Source organism: Neofelis nebulosa, chromosome 2 (assembly GCF_028018385.1).
Source record: "Neofelis nebulosa isolate mNeoNeb1 chromosome 2, mNeoNeb1.pri, whole genome shotgun sequence".
Taxonomy (NCBI): domain Eukaryota; kingdom Metazoa; phylum Chordata; class Mammalia; order Carnivora; family Felidae; genus Neofelis; species Neofelis nebulosa.
In genome coordinates this window covers 203,592,398-203,618,374 of record NC_080783.1, presented here as the reverse complement: position 1 = coordinate 203,618,374, position 25,977 = coordinate 203,592,398, and positions in this window count along the sequence as shown.

The following is a 25,977-nucleotide window of genomic DNA, read 5'->3' as shown; positions in this document are numbered from 1 at the left end:
CGGTCACCGGACTTGACCCGCCCAGCTGCTTGCCTTGCAGAACACCCTGTTTAATGCTCTATCCCTCGCCGTGTCTCGTTATTGATTCAGCCGCTCGCTGCCGGGTCTGACCAAATAAGCCCTGAGCGTTTGGATAATGTCGACTTCATCAAAAATGCAGGAGTTGGGGTTTTACTCGTCTGCGCCCTACCTAGACAGTTTAAGTCGAGGATTGGTGGTTTCTGTGAGCCCAGGAGGGCGCTGGGAGCCCGCAAGCTGGAACCCAGCACCACCCCCCCCATCTCCTACCGGTGAGGACAAGTCTGGGGTGACATGCTAAATGAGGTGGGGACTTCGGAAGTCGGGGATGATTTTGTAAGACAAGCACCAGCCGCAACTTTAAAAACAAAGTCAACCCCGCATGGTTATGCCGCCGTTGAAGATCGCAGATGAAAAGCTAATCAAGGAAATGTTTGTTCATCCATTTGTTCGAAAAATATTTCCTGAGCACCTACTGTGTGCGAAGCACTAGACTACAAAGGTGGATAAGGCACACACCTGATTCACATGAAGGTAAAGCTCTGCTCAAGAGGGAAAATCAGTCTATAAAATGGAAACAACAATAACGTCACTATGTTCCAGGTACTGTTCTAACACCCGGATTCTATTTTCCAGGGTTTTTTTTTTTTTTTAAGTCTGTACATATACTTGCCAGTGGGAAAAAGACAGGAAAAATGGGCACCAAAACATTAACAGACATCATCCCCAGGCTGTAAGTTTATGGAGGGCTTTTATTTTCTTCTTTTTACTAAGCTGGATCGTCCAAATGCTCTTTTTACATCTAGAGCCACAAGGAAGGGGTGGGGAAGCATATTCTTATGCCCCTGCCTCCAAGAAATCAGGCAGAGAGCTTCAACATGCTTCTCGTTTGCTGCCTGCTATCTTTAGGCTCGAGTATACGGGGCACCGGTTTGCCCTCAGCCACTCTGGGTTCTGTCTCAGCTCGGAAATCCCTTGCTTCTTCCTCCCCAGAGAAAAGAGTCACTGGAGAGCCCCGAGGCTGCAGCCCAGAGCCTATGGCTTGTGGTCAAGGCTGGGGGAGGGCCGGGCAGCTGAAATTGAGCCTTTGAAGTGGAATCCTTCAATGCAGTGTTCCCAGATGGGCGTCCAGAGCTCCCTCCTGCAAGCGTGCAGGTGCCAGGATCCGCCCTCTCCTACTGATGAAACTCCAACCTAGCCCTGGCAGCTGGGGCCGCTGGCCAGCCCTCCTGGACCCCTGCCTGGGCCAGAGAGATGGAGACAACAGCTCTGCCACTGTCTGAAAGTCCTCATGCCCCTGAAGGCCCTGCTAGGCTGCTCTCTGGCTCTGAAGCCTGCCTAGGGAGCACCTTCAGGTAGACGGCTGCCCCAGGGTGGGGGAATGATCACCGCAAAAAACAGCCGGCTGCACCCAGGGAACTCTAACACTGAACTCTGGACGCACAGGGAGGTCCGATGTTGAGCGCGTCACGTTTCTTAACAGATCTCATCCTCATTAGTGGCATCATTCTCATTTACCAATAAAGAAACAGAGGCCCTGCGAGGTTAAGTCACTTGACCAAAGTCACACATCCAGGGAGCGTTAGGCTGGCAGGCTGACTCCCGGTCCTCTACCCTTCACCATTCTGCTACACTGTCACCCACTCTCTCAGTGGGCTCTCTGGGGACATGGCCTCCCAGGCTCTTCCCCAAGACTTGTCACCTGAGAAAAATAGCAGACCTGGTCATTGAGGAGGCAGCACAGTACCAAGTAAAACGAACGGGGTGGGTGCCCAGCAGCCCTGCCTTTATGGGCTAGTTGGGAGGAATCAGCAAAACAGCACATGAAGTGTGGAGCCCGGTGCCAGGCTTAGGAAGAGCTCAGCAAAGACGATCTTGGTCCCAACACAGTAAAGTCTGGGTGAGGAAATGGGAAACCGGATCAAAATCCATCAAATCTAAGACAACATCCATCATAAAACACACTGGGAACTTATGCACCACGAAGGACGCAAAATGCTGCCGCCCAGTCTATGACCCGCTGCTTTCGTATCACTTGGAATTTTTTTTTTTAATTTTTTTTTCAACATTTTTTATTTATTTTTGGGACAGAGAGAGACAGAGCATGAACGGGGGAGGGGCAGAGAGAGAGGGAGACACAGAATCGGAAACGGGCTCCAGGCTCCGAGCCATCAGCCCAGAGCCCGACGCGGGGCTCGAACTCACGGACCGCGAGATCGTGACCTGGCTGAAGTCGGACGCTTAACCGACTGCGCCACCCAGGCGCCCCTCACTTGGAATTTTTGATTTTAGGCTTGGAGAAAGGGCTTTTTCCACTGAGCTATAGATCTGAACCACCTGTCACTGGGCAATGAAAAAAATAAAGAACATAAATTGGCTACAGCATCCCTAAAACTTCACCTTCGCGGCCAGCCTCTTCTGAATTCCTCGTAGCGTGGCGTCCTCGGAGGGCACATTTTCGCGCATGATATTGTCGTCTTGCCTCAGGCGCTGTGGCGTTTGTCTGAAAGAATCCACGACAGAAACACAAGACACGGGTGCTGGGTGCCTGGGCTGGCTTCACCATTACAAAGCACTGGCACACCCTGACCCTTGTGGGCAATGTCACCGAGGGCATAGGGTTTGCCGTGTCCCCAGCCCCCTCCGACAACCTGCTCGTTCTTAACATCCACCTGGACCGTCTACCGAGACACTTGCTCCCGTTCTGCAAGTCTGGACACTGAAGCTTTTCGGCGTTCGCTCAGACAGCGGCAACCTTAAGATGCATCCAGATCCCAGAGATGTGATGTGTGAAAATGTTTGCTTTTCACCCCTGCTAGGTGCTCGGACAGCCATCTTCCTTTAATTTCACCTGTCTTTCGCGCGAGTTTATTCGTAACGTTCCTTTATTGACAAAGACACTGAAGCTCAGAGAGGTAAAGCAATTTGTCCAAGGCCACACAGCTTGTAAGCGGCAAAGCCAGGATTTGAACCGTGGTCTCTTTGATCATGTCCTAACAGCAGAGAATAGACCCTCTCCTGAGTGTTCCCTCCACACTGCCTTCTGACCCCAGGGGGTTCATGCAAAATTCAGTCAGTCCTGACCTCAGGAAGCCGTCTCTTGATGTCCCCACTTTATTTTTTTTATTTTTTATTTTTTTTTTTTAATGTTTATTTTATTTTTGGGACAGAGAGAGACAGAGCATGAACGGGGGAGGGGCAGAGAGAGAGGGAGACACAGAATCGGAAACAGGCTCCAGGCTCCGGGCCATCAGCCCAGAGCCTGACGCGGGGCTCGAACTCACGGACCGTGAGATCGTGACCTGGCTGAAGTCGGACGCTTAACCGACTGCGCCACCCAGGCGCCCCATGATGTCCCCACTTTAGGAAGTAATAACAATAGGCCTCTGTGTCGGTGCTATTCTAGCTGCTGTATGTGTCCTAGTACATTCGACGTTCCCAACCGCCTTATGGGATGGGTTTTATCGTTACCCCTGCTTCACAGACGAGGAGATTGAAATGCAGAGAGGTAGTTTCGCATACCCAGGGTCACACAGCCGGGGAAGGGAAGGGCTGGGATCAGACACACACAGTACAGCTGCAGATCGCACTCTCCTAACCACCCCCCCAGCGCCCCCTACCTCACACGACGGGCACAGGAAGCCCTCTGCCACCCCTGCCCCCCCTCCCTCACCCCTCCTCACCCCTGCCATCCTGAATCTTGTTAATTTTCATGGTGGTCAGGCCCCTCTCCTGCTGGGAGCAGGATCTGGGCTGTCAGGCTCGAGTCAGACGGATGGCCTTCCCCAGCCAGGCCTGGCTTCCAAGTTTCTTCATGCTGGACCCAAACATAACACAATCGAGCAGCTCTGGCTGCTCTTCACAAAAAAAGCGCAAGGGGGTGTGGAAAGAAATCTAATTAGAATCCCGCGGAGCCCCAGCTCTTCCTATTATTAAATTAGCCCCCTTTGAAGTGGAACTCGACTCGTTATAATAATTGGCACGCCAAGGAATTGTCTTATAGGATCCTGATCTGAGAAAAATTGCTTTCACAATCACATTTATCCATGTCCTAGTGTCTCCCCACGGGACAAAGGGTGGCTGTGGAGGCCAAACGGTTCTTGCTTCAGAGAAGAGCTTGGGGAGGGTCCAGTGGCCCGCTTCCCTGTGGGCCAGCGCCGCCGAGATGCAGTCTCGGGGACCCCACACAAATGTGGGGAGAGGACCGCCCGTGTTTCCTACAATATCACAGCCACAGGCCCAAATCAGAGGCTCACACCAGGACAGGGAGGCCGCCGGGGAAATTTAGACGTTCCAGGCCAAATGCTACACGTGGTGAGCGGCCCAGAAGGGGGATCCTCAAATACAGAACCCAGCCTGGCCCCGCTTCAGAATCATCCAGCTGCAGATTCCAGGGTCCCGCTCCCAGAGATTCTGATCCTTCGTGTCTCCACAGAGGTCCCCTGGTCCAATTTGAATCTCCCCAGAGCCATTCTCAGGTGTAGCCAGGTTTGGGCTCCTGGCCTGGTGTCTCTGGGGATCCTTTGGAATACTTTGAATCTGATGTGGATCCATAACACCCAAATTTCAGAAGAAGAAATTTGCAGAAGAAGATTCCAGTTCCCCTGGGCTGACTTAATGCTAAAAAGGTCGGCACCGGTGGCCAATTCCCTTTCTTTCCTCAGGGTCTTAGGGGACAGGACCTATGGCTGCCAGTCCCAAAGTCCTTGGAGAACTCCTGTCTGATATGGTGAGCTGCTTCCAGAAACTTCCGTTTCACTGAAACTATTTTTGTGTTCTTTATTGAGGGCACACAGAGAGGCAGTATTTGCTTTGAACGTTTTCAAAGGCATGTGCTTTTTGGAGATCCTGGTATCTGCCCATCTTTCCTGACCTAGTTGGTCAAGTCTTGCCTCCTCTAGAAAATCTTTGGCCAAGTACGCCAGCCCTCCACGGGCTCCCCTTTCCTGGCCTCCTGTGGCCCTTATTCCCTGGATTGGAGAACCAGCAGGTGCCCTGGTCCTTGCTGCTTCTGACTTCCCTTGATCTTTACATATTAGGGGTGCCATGGGGATCCGGAGCCGGCCCTTAGTTTTATAAAGTGCCCTGGATGGAGTGAATGGAGCCCAGAAATGGATCTTCTCAAAAGCAAGCCTGAGCCAGGCTCTCAATCAAAGATCTGAGTGGTCATCCCTTGAGAGACACGGTTGGGGCAAAGGGAGCTCACGGACTGGGGCCCACCTTCCCCCCTTTAAAGGTGAGGAGTCTGAGCCCCAACCAAGATCACACAGCCTAGAGTCTCTGCTTTTGTTCCCAACCTTCATCCGCCCAGAAGGTTGGCTTCTTGTTTCCTCTGAGTAAGCAAGTTAACACGGGCCGTTCTTTCCTCCTGAGCAACCATTTCCTGCCCAACAGACACATCCAAGGAGGCCCCGCATGACCCCCCTCCTCCCACAGAGGACAGGAGCTGGGTGCCCCCCTGGGTCGGCCCCGGAGAATGTGGCCTGGGTGAGGCTCCACGCATCGTCTGCTCTTAAGAAAGAGCCACACTGTTCTTAAAGAGAATTGTGGTCGGAGAAATGACTGGGTCTCAATGGTCCTTTTTACTCAATAGAACTTCTCTCTGGTGTCTCTAAGTCACATCCTTTTGCCTTCCTGACCCAAGGGCAGGGTCTCCACAGCTTGGGACCTGAAGAACGGCTAGCCACAGTGCTTTCCCAGTGACTGTTTATCCCTGACCTCCCCTTTCCGGAGACCCTAAAAAGAAGAAGGAATCCAAATAACTGATTCCCAGAAAATGTTTTCACCAACAGCCATTAGTCTAAGCCTGAGATGGAATAAATCCAACCCTTGCATTAGCTTGCAGAGAAAACCCTGCTGCCACATTACCGATGATGTCAAATGTGGCGAACCCAACAGCTTGCAGCAAAACAACCACAGGGTACGACCTTTCAGACTTCCCTGCTTCCTTCTTCTGGTCTCTCATTCATACTCTTAATTAATATCCGTCTACACGGCACTCTGCTGTAGGACACAAAGCACTGCAGTGCCAGAGACTCGTGACTCAGAACCGCTTTGTCCAATCTTCCGGATCCCTTTCGCTGACCTTCAGCTGTAGAGTTACCAGAGCGGGGGTCACTTGTGACCCCTTCATCCTCACAACGACCTTAGTGCAGAATAGCATATGGGCTTTCGCACCGCAGCGGACCTGAGTTCAAGTCCTGACCTCGCCACTCTATGACCTTGGGCAACTCACGTAGCCTCTAAGCCTCAGTTTCTGTGTCCATGAGATGGGAGTGATAATGCCAGCAGGTTTATTCTAAGGACTGGCTGAGACCAATATGCAAAAGAACCACCATCGTGCCTGGCAGAGAGTGAGTATAATGAACGTTAGAAATTTTTTTTTCCATCATACATATGAGGAAACTGAGGCACAGAAGGCTTCCCCAGTGGCACACAGACGCGTGAGAGGTACAGGAGGCAAACTCATCTCTCTGATTCTACATTCTGGACCTTTGGGGGGGAGGGGGCTTTTTTAATTCAGCAATCCTGCCGAGTTCAGCCTTTAGAGGAGATTTGACCCAGGAGGATCAAGTAAGAGTCAGAGGAGAACAGCCCAAAGGACCCAGGTGAAGAGGGAGATCTCTGCTGATTCCGGCTGCTTCTTCCTTGTTGATGTCAAGAAACACGACAAATGCAGAAGAGTTTTAGGGAACAAAGACAAGGGGGGAGCAGGGGGCAGCATAGAAGGAGAAGAGCCTCAGCGTCTGAGGAAGGGAACTGGAAAAGTAAACGCCAAACACGTCACAAATTTCCTGGCCCCCTCGATGCTCCCTAAGCCAGGTGGGCACCCAGGGCTGGCCCCTTTCTGGATGGCGAAAGGGCTGACTACCGAGGCAAAGGACCCAGCCCCGCTGCCAGAAATGGTCGGCCCCAGAGACAACAAAGCTCCCTAATTCCTGGTCTCCGATCTCTGCCACAGAACATTCTCAGGCCAAAATAAATGTGGGAACCCCATGGTGGAGTCTTGGAGCTGGAAGAAAATCCAAGATGTCGCCCAACGCAGCCCAGTCCTTCCAGGCAAAACCACACCAAAACCATCCCGACAGATGCTAATTAGATGAATGGTTTTAAATTAAATAATGGGGAATAGGGGGGGCAGGGAGTGGGGAGAAGGGTGCCAAGGATAATTGGAACAGAAACTCAGTCCAGAGAAAACAGTGGTGAGGCCCAGGAATTACTTAAGCACACACAAAGGAGGCCGGGACACAGGTAGGGGCTTGTTCCCAGCCAGAGACTGATGGGGAGGATGGAGGGTCGGAGCCCCACGCGGCCCAGAGAGCTTTGGCCTGGGCCCCTCCGCTTCTCAGCCAGGCCGCTGGTCTCCCTCCAGCAACGGTTCATGAGGGACAGCCCCGTGACCTCCCAGAAGTCTCTGTCAGAGGTCTCTCCAGCCTCATGGCCCTCCCTGCGGGCTTTCAGGTCCTGGAACACACCGCACTCCCCTCCCCCTTGTCGGTCTTTGCAACTGCGGTTCCCTTGGCCTGGAACACCATTCCCTCCCCTGGCTTCCCGCCCCTGATCCCGGCTCACCAGTGCCTACCTTTCTAGGTCTGGGCTGGTCCTGGGAAGCCACTCACCACCCCCACCCCCACCCCCAAAAAAACACATGGGCTCCTTCTGCTGAGTGCCTAGGGAGCTCCCCGTGCCCTCCTACCGCAGCCCGGCACAAGTCACTGGTGCCCCCACTAGGCTGGAGCCTCCAGCCGGCTCCTTGCCACAGCTCTAGTCCCGGCACTGGGCCTGGAGCAGGAGAGCTTCATAAATATTTGGTGGATAAAAAAAGAAATAAATGCTAACTTCCCATAACGTGGTCCACTGCTTCCATTTTTGAGGCTGAAAACAATACATGGGTATCTAATGTGCCCTGAAAGGTCTCTAAGTAATAAAAAAGCAAGGAAAATAATAATAATAATAATAAAACAGACATTTATTAAGTGCTTCTAATGTGCGGCCCCATGCTAGATGTTTCACACTCCTGCTTCAGTCAAGTGCACGAAACCTCACGAGCCAGCGGCTGCTGTCATTATCCCCATCTCCAGGGTGGCAAAAATGAAGATCAGAGAGGTTGAGCAAGCGGCCAGAGATCACAGAGCCTTGACTTGACTGTGGGCCTGGCTGGTTCTGGAGCCCAAACTGTTGCTAAGGCGCCGGCCTCTCCCCCGCTGAAACCAGCCTCAGGAAGCCCCCCGGAGTGTAACCCAAAACCGTGCCAACAGCAGTGGGCACATCTCCTCTTCTCACAGTTCGAGCCCGGATGGGCTCTGACACTTATCACATCCCCTGTCTTACAGACGGAGACCAGTAGAGCCCTAGAAACGTGGAACCCTCATGGACAGAGGGCAGGAGGAAGTGACAGCTGGCACCAAGGGGGCTTAGTCTCCTGGGTCCGAAAGTGCCATCTGGCCCTGGCTGCCACGCCCTCGTGTTGGTAAAGCAGAGGTCTCAGAGACAGGGGAGGAAGCCAGTGGCAGGCGGGTTGTCATCACAGGTTAGGTGTCTCCCGTCCAAGGACAACAGGGACTAGCCAAGGCTGCCTCCTCCATGCAGTCTTTCTTGATTCCACACTTGTGACTTGTCAGTGTCGCTGGAGTCCTCAGAGCCTTCTGCTGGCCCCTGCACTATGGCCCTGCCCTGACCCGACCCGTGGGTACCCCCTGGCCCAGCCACAATCACCCCTGCCACTCACCGAACCTCTCAGGTACTCACCTACTTCATCTATATAATGGGGATGTTCATAGCCTCTACCCCACGGGGCTCTTGGAAAGAGTATATGTGTTTGTACACTCACATAGATGACTCACACACACGACCCTAGGTAATTGTATGGGTGTGTAAATGCTTGGAATCATTCTTGGCATACAGTAAGTGCTTAATAAACACCACTTGTTCTTATTAATGTCTGTATGATTACGGTAATATGCCAGGGAGGGACGTCACGTACAAATATCAAGCTGAGGTCCCCAAACACTGGTGCGTGAAACAGCCTCCGTGAGGAGGTCTTCCTGGGGCGTCTGTTAGCGACAGATTCCCAGGCCCCACAACTGGACCTACAGACTCTGGGTCTGTGAGATGGAACCCAGGAATGTATACCCTTACACCCTGTCCGGGTGATTTCAATGATCAGCCAGATTTGGGACCCACTGGGCTAGCTGAGCTGTTTCTGGAGCAGACGGAGGCGTGGGCTCCGCTGTGATTCCAACATGGGGCGGGGTCAGCATCTTGAGTTTTTCTCTGCAGAGGTTTCTCCAGAAGAACTCCCGGCAGACCTTCTCCTGACCCTGTGGGCCCTGAGTACCCCCGAGTTGGCTAAGTCTTGTTTTCCACCCACGGAACGTGCCTGAGCTGTTTGTTTGCCCTCCCCTGTGCAAATTAAGGTTTGTTACAAAGGGAATTGGACCGCAGGGACCGTATCCAAGCTGTCAGAAAGATGCCTTAGAGCTTCTGACCTCTCTTTCTACAGCTAAAGAAACCGAGGCCCAGAGAGGATGTATGATTTGTGCAAGGTCACCCAGCAGGAAATCACAGTGGAGACTACAGCTTAAGTCTCTGGCCGGCTAGCCAGGGCCCTTTCTTTCCCCCATGACAAGCTCCCGTTCCAGACACCACAGGGCCACACATTTTTGTGCCAATTATGAGCTTATGAGCTCCGAAGTTTTATTTCTTGACTACTGTGCACCCGCAGGCATCGTGCTAACTGCTTTACATACATTCTTTCATTTAAATCTCATGAGCATCCTTCATCGGGGGCCTCATTATCCTCATTTCACCTCTAAGACAACTGAGGCTCAGCGAGGTACGGTGACCTGCTCAAAGCCATTCAGCCGGACAAGTCGGGATGGCAGTCCAGGCCTGTGTGTTTCCAGAATCCGGACTCTCGGCTCTTAGGCCAGTCATGGAGCTAATAATGTCTCTCACCTCAAACCCTGCCCTTCCAATTCTATTCTCTGATGTGGGGCAAGGACTCTGAAGGCCAGGCTCTTGGCCTGGAAAGCCTACGGGACACTCCGAGGCTGGAGAAGGAAGGACTCGTTCCTCCCTGTTCGCTTCCTGTCCCTCTGATACGTCACACCCAGAACAGCCTTACTGCACCTGTTGCTTAAAAGTTGGGTCCCGGGCCCTAGGGGCCCCACCTCTGACCTCAGCCCCAGCTGCCGTCTGAATTCCAGGTCAACGGGGCCTCCTCTGAGTTCCTAAATCTTAATAATTCCAACTTCTTCCCTTCGCTGTCCCGGCTCTAGGGGTCATGACTCCTGCGATATTTCAGTACTTTGGTTTGACCCTTGTAGTTACTTGGGTTAAAAACGTTGTATCCAGTTAACAACTTTTTTCTGTTCAAGTTTGTCTGCTTAAATAACTGGTGTGTTTTCTGCCTCCTGACCGGAGGTAACTGATCCAGGAGTGCTCCTAAAAACCAGATCCCCAAAGGCAGAATTTGGAGAAAGGCAGATACTACCTGTTTTCACTCATAGGTGGATCTTGAGAAACTTGACTGAAGACCGGGGGGGGGGCGGGGGGGGGGGGGGAAGTTACAAACAGACAGGAAGGGAGGCAAGCCACAAGAGACTCTTAAATACAGAGAACAAACTGAGGGTTGATGGGGGGGGAGAGAGGGGAAAGTGGGTGATGGGCTTTGAGGAGGGCACTTGTGGAGATGAGCACTGGGCATTGTACGGAAACCAATCTGACAATAAATTATATTAAGGAAAAAAAAAAAAAAAAGAACTGCCTGGGGTTTCACCAGAGAGTACACACAGATAGCAAATCAGCACATGAAAAGATCATTAACCACTAGGGAAATACGACTCACAAACCACAGTGAGATATATCACTGCAGACCTGTTAGAACGGCTGAAATCAAAAACAGTGACAACAGGGGCACCTGGGTGGCTCGGTTGAGCGCCTGCCTCTTGATTTCGGCTCACGTCATGATCCCAGGGTCGTGGGATCGAGCCCCGTGTCAGGCTCTGCATTGGGCGTAGAGCCTGCTGGGCATTCTCTCTCTCTCCCCCCCCCTTTGCTCCCCCAGCCCCTCTCCCCCAACTCGTGTGCTCTCTAGCACTCTCTCTGAAATTAAAAAAAAAAAAAAAAAAAAAAAGTGACAACGTGACATGCTGATGAGGATGCAGGGATCATGACCCGAGCCAGACAAAGTCAGACACTTAACGGCAGAGCCACCCAGGCGCCCCTGTCCTTTAACAGGGAAATTTTAAACAGACGGTGGTATATCCATACTATGGAGTACCACACAGCAATGAAAGAGGCCTACGGATCGACAACTGTATGCGCAGCTGTTGATTGATACAAACTGTCGATACACATAACAACTTCAGTCCATCTCCAGACAATTGTGCTAATCGAAACAAGTCAATCCCCAAAGGTTAAATACTTCACGGTTCTGTGTAAATGCTATTCTTGAAGTGACAAAATTATAGGCATGGCGAACAGGTTGGTTGGTGGTCGGCAGGGGTAAAGGAGAGGGAGGGGGCAGGAGGAAAGGAAGTGTGACTGGAAACAGGTAGTATGAACGATCCTTGTGGGGATGGAAAGAAGTGTTCCTCGTCCTGACTGTGTCAATGCCAGTGTTCTGGTAGTGATACTGAGCTAGAGTTTGCAAGATGTTACCACTGGGGGGTAAGTGGGTGAACAGTAAGTACAGGAGGCCTCTCTGTAGTATATCTTACAGTTGAATGTGAATCTATGACTCAAAAATTAAAATTTCAATTAAAAAAACCCAAATGCCTGAGAGCCCTTTCCAAAGCACCCACCTGAGTTGGGAGACTGAGCCCATGGGCGGGGATGAAGCCCAGGAATTTTTAATTTTTTTTTGAAAGTCTTCCCAAGAGTTGAAAACCACACAATCAAATGACCTCTAAAGTCCCGTCACGTAAAAATTTACCATTTCCATGTGAACATACATCCTACTCCAAACATCTTACGGATGTGGGCTAGAAGGACCCCCCTCTAACACTCCTGTCCAGTCTCCCCAGCAGAAAGGAAGAGGAAATCCTGAAAGAGAATCTGGACATGAGGAGGGGGACTGGAGAGGGGAGCAGCTCTCTCCTTCATGGTCCAAGGACTTCCAACCGTGAGATTCTCAATTAAGCATAGCTAATAGCCACCGTGGCTGAGGGTGGGATTAGAACCCAGCTTTCTGGCTCTGCCCTCAGCAACTCAGCTGAGGGTGGGCAGCCCCCCATACATGTCAAAACAGTTAGAAATGGTTCTAATTATAACCAGGAAGTTTTTAAGCCTGTGGGTGGAAAGGAATGCCAATTCGTGTAATAGCCATTACTCCACACAATAACCCCCCCCTCCCACATTCTTGGCCCAGTTTTTGAGGGGGACAAATCGTGTCCCCACCGGCACAGATAGGAGTCTTTATCACACAGGAGAGGAACCCAGAGTCTCTGAAGAAGAACAGCAGTGGGAAAGATCTTGGGGGGGACAGTGGCTCTCTGTGTCCCTGGGTATACTGGGTAGTGGGGAAGGGGGGTTCCTTCCCCCTTTATAGTTGGCCAACTAATCATCCTCTCCTCCGTGCTCATGAATCACCCAAGACTCTTCAATGGAGAGGAGTAGGCAGAGTCATTTCACTGCTCGGGGCCCCCCAGCCTCCATCCCCTTTTCCCCCTCACTCCCACCAGACGGCTCGTCTGCCACCCCGAGCACAGAGCTGTGAGCTTGTGATCCGAAGCCAGTTAACTTCACAGCGAACGTGCTGGGCGGGGAGGCGGTGGCCCCAGGAGTGGTCAGGCAGGAAGCTGAAGCTCCAGACTGAGCGGGGTTCCAATTCTCCCTCCTCGGGTGGCCAGCTCGGCCCCAGCAACAGCCCAACCACAGGGTACTGCTTCAAGATGTCACTGTTTGCTTCTTCCCGGTGTGCCAGCAGCAGTGTCCAAATCACTGCAGGAGGTCGGCAAATAGGCATCTTCATCGACCATTGGCTTGCCTCTCTGAGCCTTCCAGAGCTTCTGTCTCCATAGAACCTTCCACTGAGTTATCGGGGGTAGGGGGCGGGGTGGGGGAGAGGAGCAGCCTTCTGGTGCCTGGGACCAGAGGAGATACCCCATGAATGGCGGCCAGGGAGGTGATAAAGATGGTCTAGTCCCAATTTCCCAGACCCAGAAGCCTCTTAGCAGATCCTCTGTGAAGCTCAGCTCTTCATAGCTCGGACCGCAATAGATTTGAAACACCCAACAGTCAGTCAATGTCATGTTCTCAAGAACAGTTCAGGATTCAGGGAAAGTCTCCCAAAGACCCTCTAGCGATAAACATGGAAGGGCAGACTACATATGCAGCAAGATGCATCGTCACAGGTAGAAGACTGGAATGAAATCCACCAGGACATTGACAATGGCTTTCCCTGGGTGATGGGACGATGGGGACGGACAGGGCTGCAGGGATGGTTCTTTTCATCATCACACTTCCGACATGTATGAAATTTCTACCACAAGCATCTAAAACCCAGAGAAATACTATTTTATGTTTATTGCTATAAAGATGTTTTGATGTTATATATAATATAGACAAGCTACCTATCTTTAAGATTTTTCAGTGGAGGGGGGCACCTGGGTGGCTCAGTCAGTTGGGTGTCCGACTTCAGCTCAGGTCATGATCTCACCGCTCGTGAGTTCGAGCCCCATGTCGGACTCTGTGCTGACAGCTTGGAGCCTGGAGCCGGCTTCCGATTCTGTGTCTGCCTCTCTCCCACTCACATTCTGTTTCTTTCTCTCAAAAATAAATAAACATTTAAAAAAGAAAAGAAGAGAAGAGAAAAGAAGAGAAAAGGAAAGGGAAGAAAAGAAAAGAAAAGAGAAAAGAAAAGAAAAGGAAAGGGAAGAAAAAAAAGAAAAGAAAAGAAAAAAGAAAAGAAAAGAAAAAGAAAAAAGAAAAGGGTCCCTCTCTGGGCATCTCACAGAATCACAGGACTATAGTGTACACAGGGGGAAAGGTTGAACGTCCTCATTGTATATACGAGAGAATTGAGGTCCAGTGAGGGGAAGGGTCTTGGCCTCAAGGTCTCCTGATTTTTTTTTTTTATCCAGGGAACCAGCTAGCCTCACATTCCAGGGAAGACTTGGCTTCTGACACCGTTGCGATGCAGGGCGTTATTTTCCAGAAGATAGTGACAACAGCAGCCTCAGAGCCCCATGATACCGCTCTGAGATGCTATTAATTCCTTCTTCCTGGTTGTCTTCTGCATCCTGCAACAGTGTTATAGCGTGACACAGATAGCTACAGAGGTCCTGAAAATGAACTTTTATCTCTCTCGCCCTTGTCCCTTGGAGCTCCAAACTCTGATCTTGGGGGGGGGGGGGGGGCTTGATTTAAATGCATCCTAAGAAAAAGAACATTGTCTCTACCTGCATATCCCTCCATAGGTGTAAGCACAAAGGGTCCTCTCTTCCTGACAGCGCCCTCTCTTGGCATAACAGAGAGCATAAAAATGGTTAAGGACAAAGGCTTTGTAGGCTGACGGACCTGGGTTCGAGTTCCTGATCCACCTCTTAATTAGCTGTCTAGCCTTAGGTAATTTATCTACAATTTTCTGTGCCTTCTTTTCCTAATCTATAAAATGATTCTACACAACCCACGGGGTGGTTATGAGGATTACATTAAATAACGTACGTAAAGTGTTTGGCACTGTACTGTAAATTCAAGTCGCTGGACCGTGAGCCTGCGGAAGGCAGGCAGGGGCTGGGTCTGCCTTGCCCACCCTGAATCCCCAGGACCTAACAAGCTTGGCCTTTAAACAGAGGCTCGATAAAATTTGATGAACAAGTGATGAGTGAATGAATGAATGAAATTCAGCCCAAATTAAAGATGCAATGCTATGATAATTCTATCTGATAGTGTCCCCAAATTGCACATCCAAAAATAATAACATTAAGAAGAGAAAACCACCCAGAGGCTGGTTTCACAGGTTTTCACTAAGGAATTGCTAGCCTGGGAAAGGGGATCTTGTGTTTCCAGCACAATGCTACGCGAAACACTCTTTAGACCCTCCAACCGAAAGCGACCAACGACACTAGCCAGGAAAAAAAAATAGTTTAATTGCATCGATTAACTCTCAAAAAGGCAAGGCGTATTCATAACAAAAACTAAGTGAACACCAGAACTCAGAGATGTTAATGATGCTCTGAAGCTACATGAAATGAAGATCAGAGACAAAACCCAGAATGCCCCCCAAGGTGAGGATTTAAGAGAAAACCCTCTCCACATAAAGCCGAGACCCCCAAAAAGTCACACCTTGGTGTCAAGATGAACGAGAACAAAACTTCCCTACACCCTACTCCCTGGGGACTACAAGGCAAATTGCTTATACTGAACATTGGCAAAAAGTGGAAGGGGAATAACATAGGGTTGGCTTTGTAGCTACAAGCCAACTCTATTAAGAGGGCTTGCAGCCTGTACTTACTCTCCTTGGGTGGCCCCAAAATACTAAAGCCAAGAATGTAGGTTAAAGTGGTCTCAAGTTGGCAATGACCACGGGCTCCTGGCAGAAGTCAATGCAAATCCTCTCTGTAGGAATCCACCTTCGACACAGACTCTAAGATTACCCAAAGGTAAAACTCTGATAGATGAGCTCACAGCCACAATTACAAGACATATATATATAAAGCAAGCATCCTGAGTGAGAGTCAGAAGAAATAACAGGGAGCAGATTCAGACCCACAAAGGCTTCAAACACTGGAATTATCAGATACAGAATTCAAAATAATCGTATATATTTAATAACATTTTTAAAGGGTAGTGAAAATTTAAGTAAAGAGTATCTATAATACTGACTGCATGCATTTAAAATAGAGATAAAAATGACAATTATAGAGGCACCTGGCTGGCTCAGTCGGTAGAGCATGCAACTCTTGATCTCAGGGTTGTGAGTTCGAGCCCCACGTCAGGTGTAGAGATTAGTTAAAAATAAAATATTTTTTTTAAAAAAGAAAAATGTAATGACTAAAATTTAAAATTCAGTAGATGAGTTTAACAGCAAATTAGATACAGTTGAAGAAGAATGGAACAGAAATCATAGAGGTAGAAAATATCAAAGACAGATTAAGAACCATGGAGATTAGTGTGAAACATTATAACACATACTGAATCATGGTCACAGAAGGAGGAGTGAGAGAGAATGGGCAGAGACCCTATTTGAAGAGATAGTAGTCATTGAATCAGTCATTATATCTGAGAAATTTCCATAAATAATGAAAATAAATAGCTACATATTTAAGAACCTAACAAAGCCCAAGCAGGATAAAGAAAAAGAAATTAACACCTTCTCGTGTTACTAGATTTGGCACATAAAAATACAAGACTCCTAGCTAATTTGAATTTCAGATAAACAAGGAAGCATTTTTTTTAGTGTATGTCCCATGTAACATTTGGAAACTACTTATACTAAAAATGTATTTAGGGGCACTTGGGTGGCTCAGTCGGTTAAGCATCTGACTTCAGCTCTGGTCATGATCTCATGGTTTGAGGGTTTGAGCCCTGCATCCGGCTCTGTGCTAACATCCTAGAGCCTGGAGCCTGCTTCAGATTCTGTGTCCCCCCACCCCGCCGCCCCTTTGTTGCCCCTCCCCTGCTTGTGCTCTGTCTCTCTCTCTCTCTCTCAAAAATAAACATTAAAAAAAATTTTAGTTTATTTGTTGTTTACCTGAAATTTAAATTTAACTGGCTAGCCTGTATTTTTTCTGGCAACTCTAACACCTAGACACATAATGAAACTGCAAAACCCCAGGGAAAAAGAGTTCATTAAAAAAGCCAAAGAGAGAAGACAGATGGCCTCTAAGTCAACAGCAGTGGGACTGACAGCTGACTTCTCAAAAAGAGATGTCAGCAGTCAGTGGAATAATATCTTTGATGTGATGGAAAAACATAACTAGAACCATAGGGAAAATCTTTTAAAATGAGACTAGAGCGAAGACGTTTTCAAACAAAAACTGAACAACTTTGCTAGAAACAGAGCCTCATTTAAAAAATGCTAAAGCACTCCTGGGGTGCCTGGGTGGCTCAGTGGGTTAAGCATCTGACTTCAGCTCAGGTCATGATCTCACAGTCTGTGAGTTCGAGCCCCGCGTTGGGCTCTGTGCTGATGGCTCAGAGCCTGGAGCCTGCTTCGGATTCTGTGTCTCCCTCTCTCTCTGCCCCTCCCCTGCTCATGCTCTCTCTTTCTCTCCCAAAAATAAACATTAAAAAAAAATTTTTTTTTTAAATGCTAAAGCACTCCTTCAGGCAGGAGAAAAGAAATCCCAGATGGAAGGTCATGGAAGCAAGAAGGAATGAAAAGCAAGGAAGACAGTGAATATGTGGGTTAATCTAAGCAACCAATATGACCAAATCATCAATACCATATGGTATTAAAAAACCAAAGTGGAATTAAAATATATCACAACAATAGACTAGAAGAAGAATGATGATGTTTTAGCCTTCTCTTGAGGAAAAAGGATAATGATAATTAATTATTACATTGGACTAATTAAGTGAGTATGTTAACATTTCCAGAGTAATGACTAAAATCATAGCAATAAAGTATATAACGTTCAAAGAGACAATTGGGATAAAATGAGAAAATTAATCCATCTCCCCAAAATGACTAGAAAAGACAAAGGGGGGGGGGAAGAACACAAAGGCAAAACTAATAAAAAGAGAAAAATCCAAATAAATCATTAATTACCTAAAATCCCAATTATTAGGGAAGACTTAAAAAAAAAAAACAAAAAACCAGGTAAGTACCATTTGTTAGTTACATAACTATCCACAAGGATTTAAAGTAAAAGAATGGAAAAAGATAAGCAAATAAGAACTAAATGAGAAAGATGGAACAAACATATTAACATCAGAAAAATATACTTTTTTTAATGGTGAAAATTTTGTATTTAGATTTAGCCAGCTGGACTCAGTTTAGATGATCCCAATTTTGTTGGCAACATCCAAAGGATCATAGTCAGGATCCAGTCCAACACAGGCCTTCTTTTCTCCACCAGGCCTGATCAGAGTGTTGACCTTGGCCATGTCAATGTCCTAGAACTTCTTCACAGACTGTTTGATCTGGTGCTTGTTGGTTTAGACATCCACAATGAACACAAGTGTGTTGTTGTCTTCTATTTTCTTCACGGCTGACTCGGTAGTCGGGGGAGAACTTGATGGCATAGGGGTCAAGCTTGATTCTCCCGGGGGTGCTCTTTGGAGGATATTGGGCCGCCTTTGGAGACGCGGTGTCTTGGGCCGTCAGAATGTAGGTGACCTCAGGATCTTTTTTTAAAAAATGACTGTGGATGCCTTCCAGCACCGCTTTCTTTTTTTTTTTTTTTTTAATTTTTTTTTTCAACATTTTTTATTTATTTTTGGGACAGAGAGAGACAGAGCATGAACGGGGGAGGGGCAGAGAGAGAGGGAGACACAGAATCGGAAACAGGCTCCAGGCTCCGAGCCATCAGCCCAGAGCCTGACGCGGGGCTCGAACTCACGCACCGCGAGATCGTGACCTGGCTGAAGTCGGACGCTTAACCGACTGCGCCACCCAGGCGCCCCAGCCAGCACCGCTTTCTTGGCCTTCAAAACCTTTGCTTCGGTTTTGGCTTTGGCTTCGGCTTTGGGAGGGGGAGGGGCTTCCTTCTTCACCTTTGGTACCATCTTGGTGAAAGGGCAGAAAAATATACTTTAATGCAAAAAGTATCATTAGGAATGAAGAAGGTCACTAAATAATGATAAAAGGTCCAATTCACCAAAGAGATAAAACATTCTAAACCTGTATGCAATCGATAACATAAACGTAAAACTCTTGAGGAAAAACTGACAGAACTATAGGAGAAACTGATAAATCCACTGTATAGTAGGGGTTTTAACACACTTTTCTCAGTAATTAATAGATAGCACAGACCAAAATATCAGTAAGCATACAGAAAATTTGACACAATAAGCTTGATCTGATGATCATATATAGAACAACGCAGTCAATATATTCTCAAGCATACATGAATCAATTCTCATGAACATTTCAAAGATTTTGGTGGATCACATTCTTTAAGCATAATGCAAAAAAAAATTTAAATCAATAACAACATAATAGAGAAACTCCATGTATTTCCAAATTTAAAAGCATTTCTTTTTTTTTTTTCTTTTTAAATTTGTATTTAAATTCTAGTTAGTTAACATATGTGCAATATTGGCTTCAGGGGTAGAATTTAGTGATTCATTGCTTACATACAACACCCAGCGCTCATCATAACAAGTGCCCTCCCCCATGCCCATCGCCCATTTTCCCCGCCCCCTACTGCCACCCCATCAACCTTCAGTTCATTCCCTATCATTAAAAGTCTCTTATGGTTTGTTTCCCTCTCTCTCTATTATTCCCCCGTCCCATGTGTTCATCTGTTTTGTTTCTTAAATTCCACATACAAGTGAAATCATATGGTATTTGTCTTTCTCTGACTGACTTATTTCACTTAGCATAATACCCTCTGGCTCCATCCACATCATTGCAAATGACAAGATTTCATTCTTTTTTTTTAATGTTTTATTTATTTTTGTGAGAGAGAGAGAGACAGAATGTGACAGGGGGAGGGGCAGAGAGAGAGGGAGACACAGAATCCGAAGCAGTCTCCAGGCTCTGAGCTGTCAGCACAGCACCCCCTGGATGGGGGGCTCAAACTCATGAACCACGAGATCATGACCTGAGCTGAAGTCGGATGCTTAACTGATTGGGCCACTCAGGTGCCCCAAGATCTCATTCTTTTTGATAGCTGAGTAATATTTCATTGTGTTGACATATTCTTTATCCATTCATCATTCAATGGACATGTGGGCTCTTTCCATAGCTTGGCTATTGTTGATAATGCTGCCATAAACATTGGGGTGCATGTACCCCTTTGAAGCTATATTTTTGTATCCTTTGGGTAAATATCTTGCAGTGCAATTGCTGGATCATATGGTAGCCCTATTTTTAACTTTTTGAGGAACCTCCATAGTCTTTTCCAGAGGGCTGCACCAGTTTGCATTCCCACCAACAATGCAAAAGGATTCCCCTTTCTCTGCATCCTCGCCAACACTTGTTGTTTCTTGTTGTTAATTTTGGCTATCCTGACAGGTGTGAGGCGGTATTTCATCATGGTTTTGATTTGTATTTCCTTGGTGAAGCATATTTTCATGTGTTCATTAGCCATCTGGATGTATTTTTTGGGAAAAATGTCTATTCGGAGCACCTGGGTGGCTCAGTCGGTTGAGCATCCGACTCAACTCGTGTCATGATCTCACGGTCCGTGGGTTCGAGCCCCACGTCAGGCTCTGTGCTGACAGCTCGGAGCCTGGAGCCTGCTTCGGATTCTGTGTCTCCCTCTCTCTCTGCCCCCCCCCCACTCGTGTTCTGTCTCTCTCTGTCTCTTAAAAGTGATTAAAATGTTAAAAAAAATTTTGAAAGAAAAACGTCTATTCATGTCTTCTGTGCATTTCTTAACTGGATTATTTGGCTTTTGGGTATTGAGTTTGATAATCCTTTATAGATTTTGGATACTAACCCTCTATCAGATATGTCATTTGCAAGCATCTTCTTCCATTCCATAGGCGGCCTTTTAGTTTTGTTGGTTGTAAAACCATTTCTAAATGACTCATGGAGCAAAATAGGAATCACAATGGAAATTAGAAAATATTTAGAATTGAATGATAATGAAAATATTTCATATCAAAACTTGTGGGATAGGGGAGCCTGGGTGGTTCAGTCAGTTAAACGCCAACTTCAGCTCAGGTTGTGATCTCATAGTTCGTGAGTTTAAGCCCCACGTCAGTCTCTGTGTTGACAGCTCAGAGCCTGGATCCTGCTTCGGATCCTGTGTCTCCCTCTCTCTGTCCCTCTCCCGCTCACATTCTGTCTCTCTCTCTCTCAAAAATAAACATTAAAAAAAATTTTTTTTTAACGTGTGGGATACAGCTATAAGGATTTCGAGAAGGAAATCTATAGCCTTAAATGGTTATATTGCAAAGAATGAAGGAGTTAAATATTCTACTTAAGTAACTTCCAAGACAGTACAATGAAGGAAACAATAAAAATAGAGTTTAATGAAATAGAGAACATACATTTTAGAAGATCAATAAACCCAAAAGTTGATTATTTGAAAAGACGAATAAACTTGAATCTAATCATGAAGAAGCAATCAAACAAATCCAAATTAAGTTGTCTTTTTTTAAAGTTTATTTATCTATTTTGAGAGAGAGAGAGAGAGAGAATGAATGAGCAGAGGAGGGACAGATAGAGGAAGAGAGAGAGAGAATCCTAAGCAGGCAGCTCAGAACCTGACGTGGGGCTTGAACTCACGAATCGTGAGATGGTGACCTGAGCTGAAATCAAGTTCTGACACTTAACTGACTGAGCCACCCAGGTGCCCCCAAATTAAGTTTGCTATGGCTTAACACAACACAGATTTCTTATTTTGTAGTTCATCAGGTCAGTAATCTGACCTGGGTCTCACTGGACTGAAACACAGTTTGGCAGGACTGCATTCCTTTTCAGAAGCTCCTGGACAGGTCCACCTCCTTGCTCAGTCTGTTGGTAGAATTCAGTTCCTTGTTGTTGTAAGACTGAGATCCCTATTTCCTTGCTAGCTGTCACCTTACGATCGTTTGCAGTTTAGGACCACTTCCCACATTCCTTGACCCATACCCCCTGCCTCCATCTTGGAAGCCCACAATGGCAGATCAAATCTCTCTCACACTTTGCATCTCTCCTCCTTCTTCTTCCACCTCATGTCATTCGGACTCAGCCAGTAAAGGTTCTCCGACTTTTAAGGACAAATGTAATTAGTTTGGGCCCACCTGATAATCTAGGATACTCTGACCATCTCAAGATCCCTTAATCACATCTCCAAAGTCTCTTTGGCCGTATAAGGTAACATAGTCACAGCTCTCAGAGATTAGGATATGGACATCTTTGGGAGACCTTATTCTGCCTGCAAAGGAATATTCTATAATTGTTATAAACCCTTCAAAAATGACAATGTCATAAAAGGGTTTTTCTTTAAAGGCTGGTGAACCGTTACAGATTAAAGTAAAGAGATGGGACAACTAAATGTCCTTTCTAGTGCAATGCACAATATTTTATTGAATCTTATATTTAAAAGAGATAAAACAGCTATAAATTTAAGTTTTGTGACAATGGGGAAATTTGATTATGGCTGTAGATTAATAAAAGTATCATATCGATGTTAAATCTTCTGCGTGTGATCATTGTATTGAGATTACATAGGAGAATGTCCTCGTTCTCAAGAAATATGTGCTTAATTGTTTCAGGGTAAAGTGTCATGATGTCTCTAACTTACTCTAAAATTGTTCTGAAAACCACAATGAGAGAAAGAGAGAGAGTTTAGATGTGGCAAACTGTTAATACTTTGTGACGCTAAGTAATGCTGAAAGAGAAACAAGATTAAAAAATGGAAAGAAATTCTGATAAAATTTATAAAAATCAAAAAGAAGAAAAGCACAAAGAATAATAGAAAGGAGGGTGTAACTACCGATGCTGTGGAGGTTTAAAATGATTATAAGCAGATACTATAAACAATTATATGCCAAAAAATGTGAATGCTTACATGAGTCAGACAAATTCCAAGGGAAAAAAAAAATCTAGCTTACCAAAACTGACTTGGGAAGAAATAGAAACTCTGAATAACTCTAAAACCACTAAGGAATTTTGCTTCAATAAAAACTCCCAGAAAGGGAAGATCAACACAGATGGTTTTATCAACAAAATCTTTAAAATAAGTATTTCCAAAATCACACAAACTATTCCAGGATAATGGAAAAGAAGGAACATTTCCCAACTTATTTCATGCAAGAGAAGAACAAAATGAAGACTTATCTTTAAAGATATTCAAAATCATTTTAAAGCTATTTGTTATTAAGACAATGAAATATTGGCGTGAGGATAGACAAAATGAATGGGAAATCGATGGAAATAGACAGCCTAGAAATAGACCCACGCATATATCAACATATGAGATATGACCAACTTGGCATTGTAGACCAATGAGAAAAGGGTGGGCTCTTCAATAATTGCTGCTGGGACACTTGGTTATACATATGGGACAGGGGAATGAATCCTTACATCACACCATACACTGAAACCAGCTCCAGGTTGATTAAAGATGTATAAACCTTTTTAGTAGACAAAAGAAATTAATGTTAAGAGCTTTGTGACAGGCGAAAGACTTCTTAAGACAAAAAAAGAACTTACCATAAAGGAAAAGAATAGTAAATTTAATTACATTAAAATAAGAGCTTTCATCAAAGCACATCATAAAGACAATGAACAAACAAGGCATGAACTAGGAAAAGACATTTGCCATCCATAGTCAGAATTTACATAGAGAACTTCTACAAACTAAGAAGTAAAAGATGAAACAATCCAACAGACAAAAGATTTAAAAAAGCACTTCACAGAAGAGGAAACCAGATGACTCATGAAACATGTAATGACATCCAACCTCGTTAGTATTCAGGAAATTCAAATTAAAACTATAATGTGTTACCCCATTTTCAAAATCAAAAAACCTACTCATACTAAACAAAGATTGTGAAACACTACCACACTGAATACAGATGGTCATAAAACACCTCTGTTTGATTCCTGATCATGAAGGAAACACATATACAACTGTTAGTAGTGTGAATTGGTACAAGCCCTTTGAAAAACAAGGTTCCATCTATAGAAAAGTTGACAATGTGCATTCCCTTGAAGCAGCAACTCCACTCCTAGAGTATACCTAGAATATCCCTGCTCTAAAAAACTCTTGTACCGGCACCACAGAGGACAGACAAAATGCTCTTAGCGGCACTGCTTGTAATGGCAAAATCTGGAGACAACCAGAAAGCCGATGAACTGTATAATGCATAAATAAACTGCTTATTTAATGAATTAATAAATGAATTACAACTACCTGCAGCTACCCAGCTGTATTTCGGGAGTAAAATGCTGAATACTCAAAGCAAGTCACAGAAGAACACAAGATTCCATTTTTATAAAGCTTAAAAATTCAAAAAGGAGATAGTATTTATTCTTAGAAACACAATCAGCTGGTTAAACTACCTCTGAGAAGTGAGGGTGGCACACAAAGAATTTCAAAAATAATGGTAAAAATTTACTTTTCTTAAACAGGATGACAGGTGATGGGGAAAAAGGCAGAAAGTGATATTAGCTCACAGGGAGGAATTCTGCAAGTCAGTCCTCACTGAAAGGAGGAAAGAGGGGTCAAGCTCCCTTCACTGAGTGTGTTGGGAGGCTGAGATAAGAGAAATTGGGAGAGACACAAAAAGGAAGTAAGGAGATAGGAGAGTCTCAGGACAATGGTAAGAGAAGGCTAGTTTTGGGGAGAGCAGGGAATGGAAAGGTCAATATTAGCTACCCATTAGGGTCTTTAACATAATCCTTAATGATCAGTCAATCCTTAATGATCCCGCCAAAGATGTATTATACCCATTTTATAGATGAGGCATCTGACATCCTCAGGCTACTCTGGTGACTCTTCTGCCAACTCTCAAATGCTCCAAGGCTAAGCGATCTCTTAGATCTTTTTTCCACCTGTGTTCATTTCTGGGTGATCTCACCCAATCTACACTTTTTTTTTTTAAGAGACAGAGATAGTGTGGGTATGAGTAGGGGAAGGGCAGAGGGAGAGAGAGAAAGAATCCCAAGCAAGCTCCACGCCCAGCACGCAGGGACGGTGGGGGGGGGGGGGCACAAAATGGGGATAGGGCTCAATCTCGTGAATGATCACAACCTGAGCTGAAATCAAGAGTTGGATCCTCAATCAACTGAGCCACCAATCCACACCTTTAAATGTCATCTGTCTACTGAAGATCTTCATATTGATATCTCCAACCAGAACCACTGTCTGGAAACCCCAGCAGGCTGTCGAACCCCCACACTTGGATGTCTAATTGGCATCTCAACTATAATGTGTCCAAATGAGAACATTTGATATTTCTCAGGATAAGGGAGGACTTCCCTGGGATTTCCCCCTCTTGGCAAATGGTGGTTTATCCATTCACGTAGGTCTCAGGTCAAAATCCTTGCACCATCCTTGACTCCTGTCCTCCTCCATGCTCCACATTTAATCTAGGAGCAAATTCTGTGAGCTCTTCCTTCAAAACAAATCTTGAATCCAGCCACTTCTCACCCTTCACCACATCCTCCCTGGTCTAAGATCCTGTGATCTCTCACCTGGAAATCAACATGCAACAAATCTTCCTGTGTCCACTCTTGACTCCCTTCACATCTGTTCTCCACACAGAAGCTGGAATGATCCCTTAGTATGTAAACCATCTGGGTGGTGGTTACAAGGATGTGTTCACTCTGTAAATAATCACTGAACTCCAGGCCTATCATTTGTGCACTGTTCTGTAGGCATTTTATGCTTTAATTAAAAAATTCACCCATTACCTCCTCTTCTTCCTCTCTCTGTTCTCTACCTTTCTCTCTCCTTTCTGAACACTTTAGCCAAGAGCCACTAGGTAAGGCGAGGCCAGGCAAGGGTGGAGTTGGAGAGTCACAACAGGTAGAGAGTGGTCTAATGTGGGGTGTCAGAGCCCAAAGAGGTGATCCTGAACAGATGTTGAAGCCCCAGCAAGGTAAGGGGCTGGTCACACGGGGGTGGGAATGGTCCAGCACCAGGGTGTTAGAGACAACAATCCCACAGGAGTGTGGCCAAAGGCAGAGTGGTAAAATGAAAAGGATGTCTGCACAGCAGGACAGTCCTGACTAGAGTGAAAGAAACAGAAATATAACAATATGTGTGGGAGCACCTGCCACCACCCCACCTGGCATAACAATGAACACACCTAGAGCCCAGATCTTGGGTTTCTAGATACATTCCACACTAAAAATTACTAGAGATCCTTGGGGAAGTGGCTGTTTCCAGGACCGGGATAGGG